The sequence below is a fragment of the Onychomys torridus genome, chromosome 6 (genome assembly GCF_903995425.1).
Source record: "Onychomys torridus chromosome 6, mOncTor1.1, whole genome shotgun sequence".
Classification (NCBI taxonomy): Eukaryota; Metazoa; Chordata; class Mammalia; order Rodentia; family Cricetidae; genus Onychomys; species Onychomys torridus.
Genome location: NC_050448.1, coordinates 73,516,639 through 73,533,580, shown reverse-complemented (window position 1 = coordinate 73,533,580; position 16,942 = coordinate 73,516,639). Strand labels below are relative to the sequence as shown.

The 16,942-nt window shown below is 41.5% G+C and overlaps 1 pseudogene; it reads left to right on the top strand.

Annotated features, from left to right (window-relative positions):
* The first annotated feature begins 1,719 nt into the window (after positions 1 to 1,719).
* Positions 1,720 to 4,739, top strand: LOC118586222 (annotated as a pseudogene).
* The last annotated feature ends 12,203 nt before the right edge of the window (positions 4,740 to 16,942 follow it).

Below are 16,942 nucleotides of genomic sequence, written 5' to 3'. Positions count from 1 at the left end.
CAAGGGGTTTTGTCAAAGACCTTTTCTGTATCTAATGAGATTATCATGTCATCTTCTTTTAGTTTGTTTATATAGTGAATTGTGGGGCTGGAGAGATGGCTCAGCTGTTAAAGGCTAGGCTCACAACCAAAAATATAAACTTTAAAGTATATGTTGAACTACCCCTGCATCTCTGGGATGATGCCTACTTGATCATGGTGGATGATCTTTTTGCTATGTTCTTGTATGTGATTTGCAAGTATTTTATTGAGAATTTTTGCATCTTTGTTCATAAGGGAAACTGGTCTGTAATTTTCTTGTTTTGTTGGGTCTTATGTGATTAGATATCAGGGTAACTGTGTCCCCATTAAATAAACTGTCCAATATTGCTCCTCTTTTATTGGCATTAACTCTTCTTTGAAAGTCAGGTAGAATTCTGCACTGAAACAATAATTGAGCTTTTTGGAGGAGGTTGGTAGGCTTTTAATCACTGCTTCTATTTCACTGGGGGATTGTAAGTCTATTTAAAATGCTTATCTGATCTTAAATTAACTTTGGTAAGTTATATGTATCAAGAAAACTATCCATTTCTTTTAGATGTTTCTATTTGTCAGTTGATTTATACTATGTCCTTATGATTCTTTGGATTTCCTCAGTGTCTATTTTATGTCCATTTTTCATCTATAATTTTGAAAATTTAGATTTTTCTCTCTCAAGTTAATTTGGTTAAGAGTTTGTTAATCTTATTGATTTTCTCAAAGAATCAACTCTTTGTTTCATTAATTCTTTGTATATTTGCTTTTATTATTTCTATTGTATTTATTTCAGTCCTGAGTATGATTATTTACTGCCTTGTATTTCTTTTTTTCTAGAGGTTTAAGTGTGCTTTAATTTACTAGTATAAGATTTTTTTTAATATAAGCACTTAATGTTTTGAACTTGCTTCATTGTGTCCCATAATTTGGGTTATTTTGTATTTTTATTTCATTCAATTCTAAAAAGGTTTTAATTTCTCTCTTAACCTATTTCTCATTTAGTAGAAAGTTGTTCAGTTTCCATGAGTTTGTAGGCTTTCTGTTGTTGTTGAGATCAAGTTTTAATATGTGGAGGTCAGATAGGATGCAGGTGTTACTTCAATTTTTGTAAACCAATTTCTAAACCGACTTTTAAATAAGAAACACAGAGCCAAACACAGGGTTAATAGGCAAAGAGATCAGAGGAATAGTGAATAGTCACTAGTTTTTCTTACCACCACGTGGTAGCTTGGAGAGAGCTTCTTCCTGTCTAAACTGTGCTTTTATTGTTTTCCTGTTCTGCCTTCTCATTGGCTTTAAGCCCAGCCACATGACTTCCCCATCACTGCCTGTCTATACAGACCTCCAGGTCTCTGTGGTTGGTACTGGAATTAAAGGCACATGTCAGTCAGGGAGCAGGCACAGGCCCGCCAGCCGAATGTCCCTCCACAAGCACCACCTGTTCCTCCCAGAGCTGGGAGGAGGAGGAGGAGGAGGAGGAGGAGGAGGAGGAGGAGGAGGAGGAGGAGGAGGAGGAGGAGGAGGAGGACGAGGAGGTGTGGCGTGGAGGAAAGGGGAAAATTTGGTGCATTCGCCCAGTTTGACGGCTTTTGAAATGGCTTAGGTGTTAAACCAGCCTGACTCAGATATCTGCTATAGAAGAGAAACATGTGAAGGTTTAACCTCCTTCCATCATGGGTCAGTTTGGAAGACAGAAGAATCCGCCATGGGCTACTCGGTTTACAGCCACTGCGGTATCACAACCAGCTGCACTGGGTGTCCAACAGCCATCACTTCTGAGAGCGTCTCCCACCATTTATACCCAGCAGACTGCATTCGTGGCAGCAGGCCTTACCACACGAATGCCAGCAAACTATCAGTTAACACAGACTGCAGTGACTTTTTCGACGTTCAGTTTACATGGGTGGATGCTTTCCCTCGGTCAAGATAAGACCATTTCAACTGGGGAATTACTGCAATTTTTATGTGATTGCACAGAGAAATAGAGTCCTTAGGAAAAAATATGGCTGTTCTTGATCCACCTGATGCTGACCACCTCTACAGTGCAAAGGTAATGCTGATGGCTAGCCCTAGTATGGAGGATTTGTATCGTAAGTCATGTGCTCTTGCTGTAGGCCCAAAAGAACTTCGTGATGGATTTCAGCATCCTGCTAGACTTGTCAAGTTTCTAGTGGGCATGAAAGGCAAGGATGAAGCCATGGCTATTGGAGGTCACTGGTCTCCTTTGTTGGATGGACCAAACCCAGAAAAAGACCCCTCTGTGTTGATTAAGACTGCCATTTGTTGTTGTAAGGCTCTGACAGGCATTGATCTAAGTGTCTGCACACAATGGTACCATTTTGCAGAGATTTGCTACCATTGCCCTGAGGAGACCCACAAGGGGCATACAGTTCCAGCTCAGTGGTGTAGTAGGAATCTTAAAGAGTCTTGATAATAAAATCAAACCTGAGGCCAGTTATTGGGATGAATGCTGGAAGATCAGAGACACAGAACAAGCCACAGCTACCTCACCTTGCTAGTTCCTCAGGTGATCCTGTTTCCTCAGACTGGAAGCTTCTGAGTCCTCATCCCAATGGCTCTCAGCTGGACTATGTTGTTCCAAAGCCCGAATACTTTTCCAGCCAAATGCTTAACTAACTACATGCTTTTTTCTCCTTTAATTCCTGGTCCTCACGCCTTACATACTTTTCTCTTTCTGCCCCCACTCCTTGGGATTAAAGGTTGGGTTTCTGGGATTAAAGGCATGGGTCACCATGCTTAGCTGATTCTAAAGTGGCCTTGAACTCAGAGATCCACTTGGCTCTGCCTCCCAAGTGCTGGGATTAAAGGTGTGTACCACAACCGCCCAACTTCTATTAGGGCTTACTCTTCCTATTTTCTAGCCACCATTTTTGGCTTTATTCTAGTGGCTGTCTGTTCTCTGACCCCAGATATGTTTATTTCAGGGAACACACAATATTTTGGGGAACACAATACCACCACACAGTGGTTTTATTTTTCCTGGATGTTTGGCATTGCCTTCCCACCTGCTCAGAGTGGGAAACCCTCTCCCGAAGATACAAGCAGCAGCTGGTCAAGAAGCTTCAGGGTGAATGCAAGAAGGCTGATGGAGAACAGGATGAAGAAGAGAAGGATGATAGTGAAGTTAAAGAAATCTCCATTCCTACCCATTGGTCCAAACTTGATCCAAAGGCAATGAAGGTAAATGATCTCTGAAAAGAATTAGAAAGTCGAGCTCTTAGTCCCCAAGGACGAAAATCCCAGTTAATAGCTAGCTTGACAAAACAGCTTAAAGTAAAAGAACAGAAAGAAGAGCAGAAGGAATTAGAGAAGTCTGAGAAGGAAGAGGAAGATGAGGATGGTAGGAGGTCTGAGGATGATAAAGAGGAGGAAGAGAGAAAGCAACAAGAGGAAATGGAATGGCAGCATCAAGAAAGAAGGTACATTTTGCCTGATGAACCAGCCATCATTGTCCATCCAAACTGGGCTGCAAAAACTGGCAACTTTGATTGCGACATTATGTCTTTGAGTGTCCTTTTGGATTGCAGATTGGAAGATAACAAAGAACATTCATTTGAGGTTTCATTGTTTGCAGAACTTTTCAATGAAATGCTTCAAAGAGATTTTGGAGTCAGAATATACAAATCAATACTCTCTCTTCCTGAGAAAGAGGACAAGAAAGAAAAGGAGAAGAAAGTCAAAAAAGACGAGAGAAAAGATAAAAAAGAAGAGATGATGATACTGATGATTCAAAACCAAAACGGAGAAAATCAGGTGATGATAAAGACAAAAAAGAAGACAGAGATGAGAGGAAGAAAAAAGAAAAGAGGATTCTAAAGATGACGATGAAACTGAGGAAGATAATCATCAGGATGAGTGTGACCCAATGGAGGCAGAAGACGCTGAGGGTGAAGAAGATGATAGGGAAGAGGAAGAAATGAACAAGCAAGATGACAAGAGAGATGTCAGCCGCTACTGCAAGGAGAGGCCCTCTAAAGACAAGAAAAAAGAGAAGACTCAGATGGTCACAGTGAACAGGGATCTACTGATGGCCTTTGTTTATTTTGATCAAAGCCATTGTGGTTACCTTCTTGAAAAGGATTTGGAAGAAATACTATACACTCTTGGACTGCATCTTTCTCGGGCTCAGGTAAAGAAACTTCTCAATAAAGTAGTACTCTGAGAATCATGCTTTTATCGGAAACTAACAGACACCTCGAAAGATGAAGAAAACCAGGAAGAGTCGGAATCATTGCAGGAAGACATGCTAGGAAACAGATTATTACTTCCAACTCTGACAGTAAAACAGGAATCAGAAGATGGAGAAGAAAGTGTAGGACTTATCATGTACAATGGTGCAATGGTGGACGTTGGAAGTCTCTTACAAAAATTGGAAAAGAGTGAAAAGGTAAGAGCTGAGGTAGAACAGAAGCTCCAGTTATTAGAAGGAAAAACAGATCAAGATGGAAAAACTATATTAAACTTGGAGAATTCTAACAAAACCTCTCTGGTGAACTCAGAGAGGTCAAAAAAGACCTTGGTCAGTTACAAGAAAACTTGAAGGTTTCAGAAAACATGAATTTGTAATTTGAAAACCAAATGAATAAAACACTCAGAAACCTATCCACAGTTATGGATGATATCCACACTGTCCTCAAAAGGATGACATAAAGAATGAAGACAGAGATCAGAAATCCAAGGAAAATGGATCAAGTGTATGATAAAATGCATCTGATGTGGTGTTATATAATGTACTATACAAAAATCATGATACAGGAATGTGTGAAGGCAATGCATGTTTGATTTTAGTAGTATAAACATATATGTTAGTTCAAATGATGTATAAAGTTTTATGAATGTGAGTCTGCTTTCAAAATTGCCTATAATTTCCAGCATTCAAATTAAATATTGAGTGGAAGATTTTTGCATTGCAAAATCTTTTAGGATGAACTTTGTTATAGTTTTAACCCCAATAAAGTTCATCAGTTTAATTGACTAAAAAAAAAAAAAAAAGGCACATGTCACCATGCTTGGCTGTGTCCTTGACCACACAGAGACTGCTTGCCATGTGAGTAAGGGCATGTACAACCACCTGCTGTGGGAAGTTCTGTATGTTATGTGTGGTGTGTTGCTCTGATTGGGTAATAAATAAAACACCGATTGGCTAGTAGCCAGGAAGGAAGTATAGGTGGGACAAACAGAAGAGAATTGGGGGAAGTGGAAGGCTGAGGAGGGGAGACCTGCTAGCCGCTGCCATGACAAGTGAGATGTAAGGTACCGGTAAGCCACAAGCCATGTGACAACTTATAGATTAATAGAAATTGGTTAATTTAAGATAGAAGACGTAGATAACAAGAAGCCTGCCATGGCCATACCGTTTATAAGTAATATAAGTGTCTGAATAATTATTTTATATGTGGATTGTGAGACTGTGGGAGCTTGGCAGGAGATGGAGAAAAAAACTCCAGCTACCACCACCACCTGACTTCTGTTCCTGCCTTGCTATTTGACCTCTGATCTCCGGGCAAACTTTATTTATTAACACACAAATAAAGTATCACCACAAATTTTCTTGTATCTGTTAAGACTTTTTTTTTTTTGGTCCAAGTATGTGGTTACTTTTGGTCCACATGAAATGGTGAGATAAGTCCCATGAGATGATGAGAAGAAGGTATATTCTTCTTGTATTTGGGTGAAATGTTAGGTTCATTTGATTTAACATCTTGAGTTAACATCACTTAACTCAAGCATTTCTCTATTTAGTTTTTTTTTCTGGATGATCTGTTTATTGTTAAGAGTGGGGTATTAAAGTCTTCCACTATCACTGTGTGAGGGTCAATATGTGATATAAGCTGTAGTAGTGTTTGTTTTATGAACTTGGGTGTCCTTGTGTTTGGGACATAGATTTAAATAATTGCAATATCCTTTTTTAAGATTGTTCCTTTGATGAGTATGTAGTGTCCTTATCTATCTCTTTTGTTTTGGTTTGAAGTTTGTTTTGTTAGCTATTACAATGGCAACACTGTCTTAGCTCTTAGATCCATTTGTTTGGAATATTTTTTCCATCTTTTTACCCTGATGTGAAATCTATCCTTGATATTAAGGTGTTTTTCTTGGATGCAGTAGAATGCTGAATCCTGCTGTCCCATACATTCTGTTAGTCTATGTCCTTTTAATGGGGAACTGACACCACTGATGATGTTGGGAAATATCAATGAATAGTGTTTGTTGCTTCTTGTTATTTTGCTCCCGTGGTGTGTTTTCTTCCCCCTCTCTTCTGATTTACTTGACTGGTAGTATTTATTCCTTGTGTTTTCTTGGGTGTGGTTAACATCTTCAGATTGAAGTTTTCCTTCTAGTACCTTTTGCAGAACTGTGTTTGTAGGAAGATATTGCTTAAATTTGGTTTTATCATCCTCATCTATTGTGGGAAAGATTTGTAGTATAGGTGTCTGGACTGGCATCTATGGTCTCAGAGTCTATAGAACATCTGCCCAGGCCATTTTGGCTTTTAGAGTCTCCATTGAGAAGTCAAGTGTAAATCTTATATATTCTTTTAACATTCTTTTTTTCTTTATATTTATTGTTTTGGTTATTATGTGCCATGAGGAATTTCCTTTCTGGTCCAATCTATTTGTTGTTCCATATGTTCTGTGTGTTCTATCTTGATAGGCACCTCCCTCTTTAGGTTGGGAAATATTTTTTTTCCCATAACTTTGTTGAAAATATTTTCTGAACCTTTGACCTGGATTCCTTCTTTTTCCTCCATTCCTATTACTCATATATTTTGGTCCTTTCATAGTGTCACAGATTTCCTGGGTGTATTGGACCTGGAGATTTTTAGATTTAATGTTTTGTTTGACCAAGATATCCATCTTGTCTTCAAAGCGTGAAGTTATCTCTTCCAATTCTTGTATTCTATTGGTGGGGCTGGCCCTGGGCTTCCTCTTCAAATTCCTAGATTTTTCATTTCCAGATTTCCCTCAGTTTGGGTTTTCTTTATTGATTCTATTATCACTTTCAGGATTTGAACTGCTTTTATTCATCTCCTTCCACTGTTGATTATGTTTTCTTAGACTCCTTTAAAGGGTGTATTCATTTCCTCTTTAAGCACCTCTATCATAAAGGCTATTTTAAGATCCTCATCTTGTGCTTCAGCTATATTGCAATTCTCAGAGCCTGCTGTGGCAGGGTTGCAGGGCTCTAGTGGAGACATTATCCTGGCTGTTACTTATTAATTTCTTTTTTTTTAAATCTATTTTCTATGTTTTTTCATGTTTTTTTTTAAAATTTATTTTATTATTATTATGTGTTTTAATTTTATACATCAGCCATGGGTTCCCCTGTCCTCCCCCCTCCCGCCCCCACCCCTACCTTCCCCCCAGCACCTCCCCTCAATTCCCATCTCCTCCAGGACCAAGACACCCCTGGGGATTCATTTAAACATGGTGGATTCAGTACAGGCAGGGCCTGTCCCCTCCTTCCAGGCTGAGCATGTGTCCCTGTGTAAGCCCAAGGTTCAAAACAGCCAGCTCATGCACTAAGGACAGGTCCTGGTCCCACAGACTGGGTGCCTCCCAAACAGATCAAGCTATTCAATTGTCTCACTTATCCAGAGGACCTGATCCAGCTGGGGGCTCCTCAGCCATTGGTTCATAATTCATGTGCTTCCATTCGATTGCCTATTTGTCCCTATGCTTTTTGCAATCTTGGGTTCAACAATTCACGCTCTTGTAGTCCCTCCTCTTTCTTGACAGTTGGACACCTGGAGCTCCACCTGGTGCCTGGCTGAAGATCTCTGCATCCACTTCCATCAGTTATTGGATGATAGTTCCAAGACGACTGTTAGGGTGTTTAGTCATCTGATCACCAGAATAGGTCAGATCAGGCTTTCTCTCAACCATTGCCAGCAGTCTACAGAAGATATATCATTGTGGATTTCTGGGGACCTCTCCAGCACTCTGCCTATTCCTGTTCTCATGTGGTCTTCATTTATCATGGTCTGTTATTCCTCATTCTCCCTTTCTGTTCTTGATCCAGCTGGGGTCTCCTGCTACCCTAAGCTTTCTTTCCCTCAAATCTTGCCCTTCATTACTCCCACTGTAGTCCAGGCTGTTCATGTAGATCTCATCCATTTCTCTGTCATTGGGTGATCCCTGGGTCTTTCCTAGGGTCCCGTTTTCAAGGTAGCCTCCCTGGATTTGTGTAGCAGTCTAGTCATCTTTGTTTTACATCTAGTATCCTCCTGTGAGTGAGTACATACCGTGTTTGTGCTTCTGAGTCTCAATCAGGATGATTTTTTCTAGATCCATCCATTTGCCTGCAAACCTCATGATGTCATTGTTTTTCTCTGCTGAGTAGTACTCCATTGTGTATATGTACCATATTTTCTTTATGCATTCCTCAGTTGAAGGGCATCTAGGTTGTTTCCAGGTTCTGGCTATTACAAACAAAGCTGATACGAACATAGTTGAGCAAATGCCCTTGTGGTATGATTGAGCATTCCTTGGGTATATGCCCAAGAGTACTTCAGCTGGGTCTTGGGGGAGATGGATTCTCAATTTTCTAAGGAAGTGCCATATTGATTTCCAAAGTGGCTGTACAAGCTTGCATTCCCACCAGCAGTGGAGGAGAGTTCCCCTTGCTCCACATCCTCTCCAGTACAAGCTGTCTTCTGTGTTTTTGATATTAGCCATTCTGACAGGTGTAAGGTGGTATCTCAGAGTCGTTTTGATTTGCATTTCCTGGATAATTAGGGATGTTGAGCAATTCCTTAAATGTCTTTCAGCCATTTGAACTTCCTCTGTGGAGAATTCTCTGTTTAGTTCTATAGCCCATTTCTTAATTGGACTGTTGGACATTTTGATGTCTAATTTCTTGAGTTCTTTATATATTCTGGATATCAGCCCTCTGTCAGATGTGGGGTTGGTGAAGACCTTTTCCCATTCTGTCGCTTTGTCTTGTTGACTGTGTCCTTTCCTCTACAAAAGCTTCTCAGTTTCAACAGATTGATTGTTTCTCTCAGTGTCTGTGCTACTGGTGTTATATTTAGAAAGTGATCTCCAGTGCCAATGCATTAAAGACTACTTCCTACTTTCTCTTCTATCAGGTTCAGAGTAACTGAATTTATGTTGAGGTCTTTGATCCACTTGGACTTAAGTTTTGTGCATGGTGACAGATATGGATCTATTTCTGTTTCCAGCATTCCTTCTGCTAGTGTCTTCTTCATTTTTTCTATTTCCCTCTTCAGGTCTTGTATTGTCTCCCTTGCTTTTCCATGTTTTTCCTTCAAGGACTTATTGTTTTCTTCTGCTTTAATTGTCCTTTCCTCTAGTTTTTTATAGCGTTCCTCCCATTTTTTATTTGTCTGTTCCTCTACTTTATTTTTGATTTCTTCTATATAAGACTCTAGCCTCTTAATGATGTTACTTATAAGGTTGTTTTCTTCTTCTTCTTCTCCTTCTCCTTCTTCTTCTTCTTCTTCTTCTTCTTCTTCTTCTTCTTCTTCTTCTTCTTCTCCTCCTCCTCCTCCTCCTCCTCCTCCTCCTCCTCCTCCTCCTCCTCCTCCTCCTTCTTCTTCTTCTTCCGTTCCGTGATGTTCAGGTCTAGCTGTTGGGGAAGGTCTTGGTTCTGGTGATGCTGTATTGCTCTTTATTTTGTTGTATGTACTTCTGCCTTGACGTGTGTCCATCTCCTCTTGGATTAGTTCTTGGTCTTATCAGTGTACTTGGTCCAGAGAGAGCTGACAGATTTAGGGAGCCTCTCTCTGGTCCAGATGGAAGCTCTGGGCCAGATTGGAGCGCTGGTCCAGATGAGAGTGCTGGCCAGATAGGAGCTGGGGGGCTGGACTCTGAGTCTGGGGAAGTCCTTGGGGTCTCCTTATTTTGTCCAGATGGGAGCTCCTCTTGTCCAGATGGGAGTTCCTCTAGTCTCTGGTCCAGATTGGAGTTCCAGGGCAGGATGGAAGCTTGGGGCTGGTCTCTGATTCTCAGGAAGTGGCTGGGTCTCTGGCAGATGGGTGTGGGGGCAGGGTGTGGAGACTTCAGGGTCTGCCTGCAGTCTTGGAAAAGGGGAGCCTTCCCGCAGGGCCCACTGATTGTCCGGAAACTGGGGCCAGGTTGGTCAGTTCGTCCGGGGATGGCCTGTGTTCAGCGGTGGGACCCAGGTGCATTTGCCTCTCTGGCTATGACCCCAGGCACTCACCTCTGGTCCAGATGGGAGTTCCAGAGTGGATGGGACACTTACTGATTTCTTATACTGGCATCTGGGCATCTAGTTTAGGGATGATTATAATTCTAGATGCTGATAAATGTTCTGTCTTTGTTTGGTGATTATTCCATTCCTTGATTTCTGTTGCTCTCTCTGTCTCTTAGGAGAGTGTGGTAATTGTATTTTTCCTGGAAGGGGATGCTTCTGGGAACCTTCTAGGAGTGGCCACTGAGAGTTCTGGGTACCATGTGTTTCTAGGTGTTGGGAGTTGATACCTAGGACTGAGGAAGAGCTAGAATGGAGGATGAAGATGTTCACAGGAGGGAAAAAGTAGGGCAATCCCCAAGGATCTGCTTAATCTCCTACGAATGGGGACAGAGAGTGAGGCAGGCTGCAGCAGGTAGTCTGCTATAAAGATGAGGGTGAGACTTAGGGCTTGTATTTGGAGGAAGGAAGAAATGGTAAGCAAGTTAGCCTGCTTGCCTGGCTGGAGTGACCTGCAAGTTCCAGGGGTGTGCATGCAGGAGTTGGGGTCTGGGATAAAGCAGTGAAGGCATAAAGAAGTTTGGAGGATCTACAATCAGCCTACTTGCTTCCCTGATCTGAGTCACTTTTTAACTCTTCTATTTTTATGTGTACCAATGCCAGGAATGTCTCTCCTCCTTTAGAGCCTGTGTATAAAACATTGTGCTCCTGCTGGCATTTAAGCCAAATGACTTTGGACTTTCATCAGGTGTGTGTGTGTGTGTGTGTGTGTGTGTGTGTGTGTGTGTGTGTGTGTTTGATATATTGTGCACCCCAATAAACTTATCTGGGGGTCAGGGAACAGAACAGCTATAATATTAAACATAGAGGTTAGGCAGTGGTAGCACATGCCTTTAATCCTAGCATTTCAGAGGCAGAGATCCTTCTGGATCTCTGTGAGTTCAAAGCCACATTGGAAACAGCCAGGCATGGTAACAAGAGCCTTTAATTCCAGGAAGTGACAGCAGGAAGCAGAAAGGTATTTAAGGCATGAGGACAAGGAACTAGGGGCTGGTTAAGCTTTTAGGCTTTTGAGCAGTAGTTCAGCTGAGATTCATTCTGGATGAGGACACAGAGGCTTCCAGTCTGAGGAAATAGGATCAGCTGAGGAACTGGTAAGGTGAGGTGGCTGTGGCTTGTTCTGCTCCTCTGATCTTCCAGCATTCACCCCGATACTTTGCTTCAGGTTTGATTTTATTAATAAGACCTTCTAACAATTCGTGTTATATCTGGTGCCCAACATTTGTGGTATGAATTTGAGAAAAAGCTACTTGCCTGTGGCCTTGCAGGCCCCAGCTCAGACCCGAGCTACATGTAGCTGGTTGTGGTGGCACACTGGTTGGATTTATTGAAGGAAGCATAGGCAGGAGGATCCCAAGTTTGAGGCTGTACTAGGAGGCTTGCTAAAGAGAAGCTTCGGCCAGGGCTGAGCCACAAATGGTGGTGGTGGTGGTGGTGGTGGGACCATGGAGGTAGCAGCTGCTGCTCTGTGATGCTGGCTGCTTCTCTTCATGTTGGTGATGCTGCTACCTGGGGGGTTTACCACTGCTTATTCAGAGAAGAATTTCCAAGACCATCATGTTACAAGAAAGCATCGACAAAGGTCAGTTTGGAAAATTTTGGCAAGACAAATCTTGGGGAGAAATTGCTGTGAAGATATCCTTTTCTAGCGAAGAATGTTCATGGTTTCAAAAGACAGACAGACAGACAGACATCAGACTGTGATTACTCCAAACCATGGAGGAGGCACAAAAAAAAAAAGTCTGCAGGGAACCACAACCATGCCTCACAACAATTTTGAAATCTTCAAAAGGATGATGGGACTCCACAACAATGATTCTACATGGACTATGATGAAAACCATTAAGTTGATTAACACCACCAAAAGATCGACTTTAGACTACAAACTACTCAGGACAATTTGAAATGGCTAGCTGAGATGATCCAGCCTGACAGACTACTTGAACAAGGACTTGAAACAAGCCCTGCACTTTCTCATTATGCAGCAACTGGACAAAAATATAGGACTTGGCAGTTAACACCCAAATTTTATTTTCAGGATCCCCTAAAGATGTCTTCACCCCTAGAAAGCCGGAAGTAAGTTTAAGAAAACAACGCCCACATTCCCAAGAGGTGGGATGGGAGGTTTTTTTGTTGTTTAATGAGTTATGGATATTGTCATTGTTTATGATGGTTGCTTACAGGTTGTTAATTGTTAATGGTCAGGAAAAAAGCTGAACAAAGACATTAGATTCAGAGGTTTTTTTTGAAAAAAAAAGAAAGAAAAAAGAGAATATAGATGTGAGGTAGATCATTGAATCTACTCTAAAAAGAAAAGGGGGAAGATATAAAAATGAAAAAAGGTAGATTATTGAATCTATTATGAAAAGAAAAAAGAGAGAATATGGATATGATAAGATAAAAAATTGAATCTACTTTAAAAAGGTACTACTTGTTTTAAATAGGATAAGAAATGAAAAATTTTCATCTGAATCTATCAAATTTTAATGGACTAGACATCATTAATGTAATTCTTGACTATATATATATTGTATATACTTATCAGATATAGTTTTTCTTGTATTAGTTATAAGCTTTTTTAATTTTAGACAAAAAGGGGAAATATGATTGACATATTGTGCACCCCAATAAACTTATCTGGGGGTCAAGAAACAGAAGAGTTATAGTATTAAACATAGAGATTAGGCAGTGGTAGCACATGCCTTTAATCCTAGCATTTAGAGGCAGAGATCCAGATGGATCTCTGTCAGTTCAAAGCCACACCAGAAACAGCCAGGCATAGTAATAAGAGCCTTTAATCATGGCCCCTGTCTTAGGTCGTCCCCCACTTGGAGATTTGACCCATCATTGAATACTATGATAAATGGGGGGGGGTAACTTTATGACCTCTCTTAGGTTGTCTCAGCCCACCTGAGAGCTTACCTGTCATTGGTCGAGTGGAGAGCAGAAGAAGGGTGCTCATTGGAGGATACCCAGCTATGGGAGGGACCAGACTCCTGAGTGACTAATCTTTGGTAGCATACCTTGACTTGATTTATCTTAATCGCCTCTAACCTCTGGTGGATAAATTGTGTGAACTTATTGAACAATCAAGCCCCCATGGTGAGAAGGAGAATAAGGAGGAAGAAGGGTTCAAGGAGGGGAAATAGGTAGGGTAAGGATCCATGAAGGCCTGTCCACAGAGGACTGTCTTGAAACTCCTGTCATCTCTTCTCCAGGTCTTCCTGGAGCCTCTTTATCTTATCCTGGACAATCCCTGACTTGTTCGTGTAGAAGCAGCATTTTTCCTGTAGAAACAAAGACCCCCTCTTTTCCATAGTTATCAGATCTAACCCCCTCCTATTTTGGAGGGCTACCTCAGCCAGAGAGTCTAACTGACTCTGTAGGTCAAGAATGGTGCTGGGGATGGCCTTTATATCATCAATTAACGGAATGGATAATTTTCTAAAAAGGTATGAGGACAGGCCTATCCCTGCGGCTCCTGTGGCCATGCCTGCAGTTACTCCCAGGCCAACAAGGAGAGGTATCATTTGAATGGTCCTTTTAAACCTTTCTCCTATGTAGTCAAAAGAGGGTACCGGAAGAGCATCACCACCAGGGATGATATCCACATCTGGTATCAGCATGGCAGAGGTACAAAGGCCTGTCCATGTTCCAGGGAGAAAGCTAAAAGCAATTCCTCCTCTGCATACAAAAACCATTCCCATGGGGGGACATACCTGTTTAGAGGGGGGGCAGTGTGGTTGCCAGCACAAAAGAAAGAGGAGACCTTCCCACATCAACAGCGTCCATACTATTTTGTGGCAGAGCCCAGAGACAGGAATTAGTGGGCAAAACATGGACTCCATAAGGCCTGGGCCTGAGGCCCAGTGTAACTTCCCGAGCCTAGCTCGAATCTGGTGACCTTTCCTGGGACATGACTTCTGCAAGAGGGACTCAGTACTACCTTACCTAGAATGGGCCTCTGTCTAGTAACTACTGAGATGGCAGGTTTGGCCATCTATCTTCACCTCCCCACCCCCTAACCTATATAAGTTTACTCTTGATGCAATAAAGCAAGTTCCTGCTTCGACAAGAAAAATAAAATAAAATAAAAGAGCCTTTAATCCCAGGAAGTGATGGCAGGAAGCAGAAAGGTATTTAAGGTGTGAGGATGAGGAACTAGAGCTGGTTAAGTTTTTAGGCTTTTGAGCAGCAGTTCAGCTAAGATTCATTGTGGACGAGGAAAGTCCTTTTATCCTCCCCTTAATAAGGAAGCATTAGCCCATCTATAACCAGTGCATTCATTCCATGTCTTAGTGATCATCTAGGAACCCCACCCTGCTGAGAAGAGGACTGTGTTTTTCCTCCTTCCAGAACTTATTTCCATCCACAGCAATGTTCTTGACCAGAGACTAAAATGATGGAATTGTATACATTTAGAGAAAGGTCAGACAATGGAAGAGAATGAGATAAAGAGAGTTGAGAGTTGAAGGCCAAACACTTTGGAAAACACACTTTTACCTGAGCATATGTTGAAACATCAAAGCCCAGAAGGAAAGTTCACAAATATCTTATTCTTCTTTCAACATAGACCTGCCCCAAAGTAATAAGTTCTAAGCCTAGATTATCCCCTTTTCCAACTAAAGCTTCCTTGAGTCTTTATCAATAGGTTTTGGTTACAGTCCCTCAAAGGGTAGTGAATCACCAGATGTTGTCTGTTCTGCATTGTTCTTTCCCTCTAATCTGTAGCCAGCATAGCTTAGAGCCTGTTACTTACCTGTAGTTTGCATAAATATCTGGTTAGAAGGACATTTTTCAGTTGGTACTTCCTCCTGCCACTGGTAGTTGGGGGTATTTCCAAGGACCCACTATTGTTCCTTTCTCACAAGCAATGGTAGGAATGGTTCAGGAATGGAATTTGCTGCTCTGCAAGAGGATCCAACTTTGATTCCCAGCATCTACATCAGGTGGTTCACAACCCTTGTAACTCCAGTTCCTGGGGACCCATAATCCACCTCTGATCTCTGCCTCCATCTACACTCACATGTTCACATTCCCACACACAGGCATGTATTATACCTCTATAAATAATTAAATGAATTAGATAAAAACAATGTCCTGAAAAACACTTTTACTTCTAACTTTTCTCACTTCCCTTGCCTTGGCCTGTTCTTTACCTACTTTACTTTTTAATATCCTTACTTTTTCCCAATTTGTTGGAATGAGTCCTGTGACTTTCCCTCTGTCTCTCCTTATTCTCTTAGTTAATCTCACTATTATCAGTACATTATGATCCATACAGGAATTTAGACAGTAAAGTCCAAAGGCTTCCCCATCCTTCACTTGGGTTTTGCATCAGTGAAGTTCCATGGAGTGCCCCTTACCAGAATATTTATCATGTGATGGCCAATGTCCTGATCATCATGAATCAGTCTCTGATGGTTTGAAAGAAAATGGCCCCCCAAAGGTAGTGGCACTTTAGGAGGTATGGCCTTATTGGAGAAAATGTGTCACTTTGTCAGGGTAGGCTCTGAGGTTTCCTACGCTCAGGATACCATCCATTGTCACAGTCAACTTCCTGATGTAGCATTCTCAGCTCCAGCAACAGGTCTACCTTCACACTGCCATGCTCTCCATCATGATGATAATGGACCAAACATCTGAAACTGTAAGCCAGCCGCAATTAAATGTTTTCTTTATAAGAGTTGCCATAGTCATGGTGTCTCTTCACAGCATTAGTAAACTCCAACTAAGACAGAAGTTGGTACCAGGGTCTGAGTGATTGCTGCGATAGTCCTGACTATGATTTTGTTTGGAGTAATATGGACTTTGGTAGTTTGGGTTAGGAAAGCAGTGGAATGTTTTAAGTGCTGCTTAATGGGCCATACAGTAGCAGGATGGACGACAGTGGTGCTTACTTTGATTTGATGAACTGTTGGGGGCTACCTCAAGACGTTTCAGAGGAGAATTTTAGTGTGTTGCCTAGAGATCATTTTTTGTGATATTTTGGTGAAAAAAGTGGCTGCCTTTTGCCCTTGTCCTAAGAGTCTGTCTGAGGCTGAAGTGAAGAGTTTTAGATTAACTCCATTGGCAGAAGAAATCTCAAAACAGCATAGTATAGACTCTGTCATGTAGATATTAGGGTAACTCTAATGAATATTTATAATGAAAAAGAGTAAGCTGAGCAAGGTAAATTATAAAATGAATATTTTGAGGAGAAAAGGAGACCAGGAAGAGGAGTAGAGCTAAATTCTGGGTTCCAGGGGAAATTAAGAAATGGAATAAAGGGAGTGGTGACCTCAGGGCAAGATTCCAGCCAGCTAAGTTTCCGACTTGTGGAAAGAAACTGAAGAAAAGCTTAGAGCCTGGTGTGGTGGAGCACAACTTTAATTCCAGCACTGGAAAGGAAGAGGCTGGCAGATCTTTGAGTCTGATGACATCCTGGTCTACAGAGCAATTTTCAAGATAGCAAATCGTAGGCAGTGAAAGACAAAAAAGCTGGTGGAGATGTAATTGAACAAGGGGACCATGTTCCAAACCCAGTAAGCAGCAGAACTTGGCAGCTTTGGTCACGCCATTCTGGCTTTAAAGTTAAGAATAGAAGAAACAGTTTATGAACAGTTTGCTCCATGCCCACAAAAAAACCACCAAGGCCAGGCATATGTCAGGGGTATCCCTGAATAGAGGCCTAG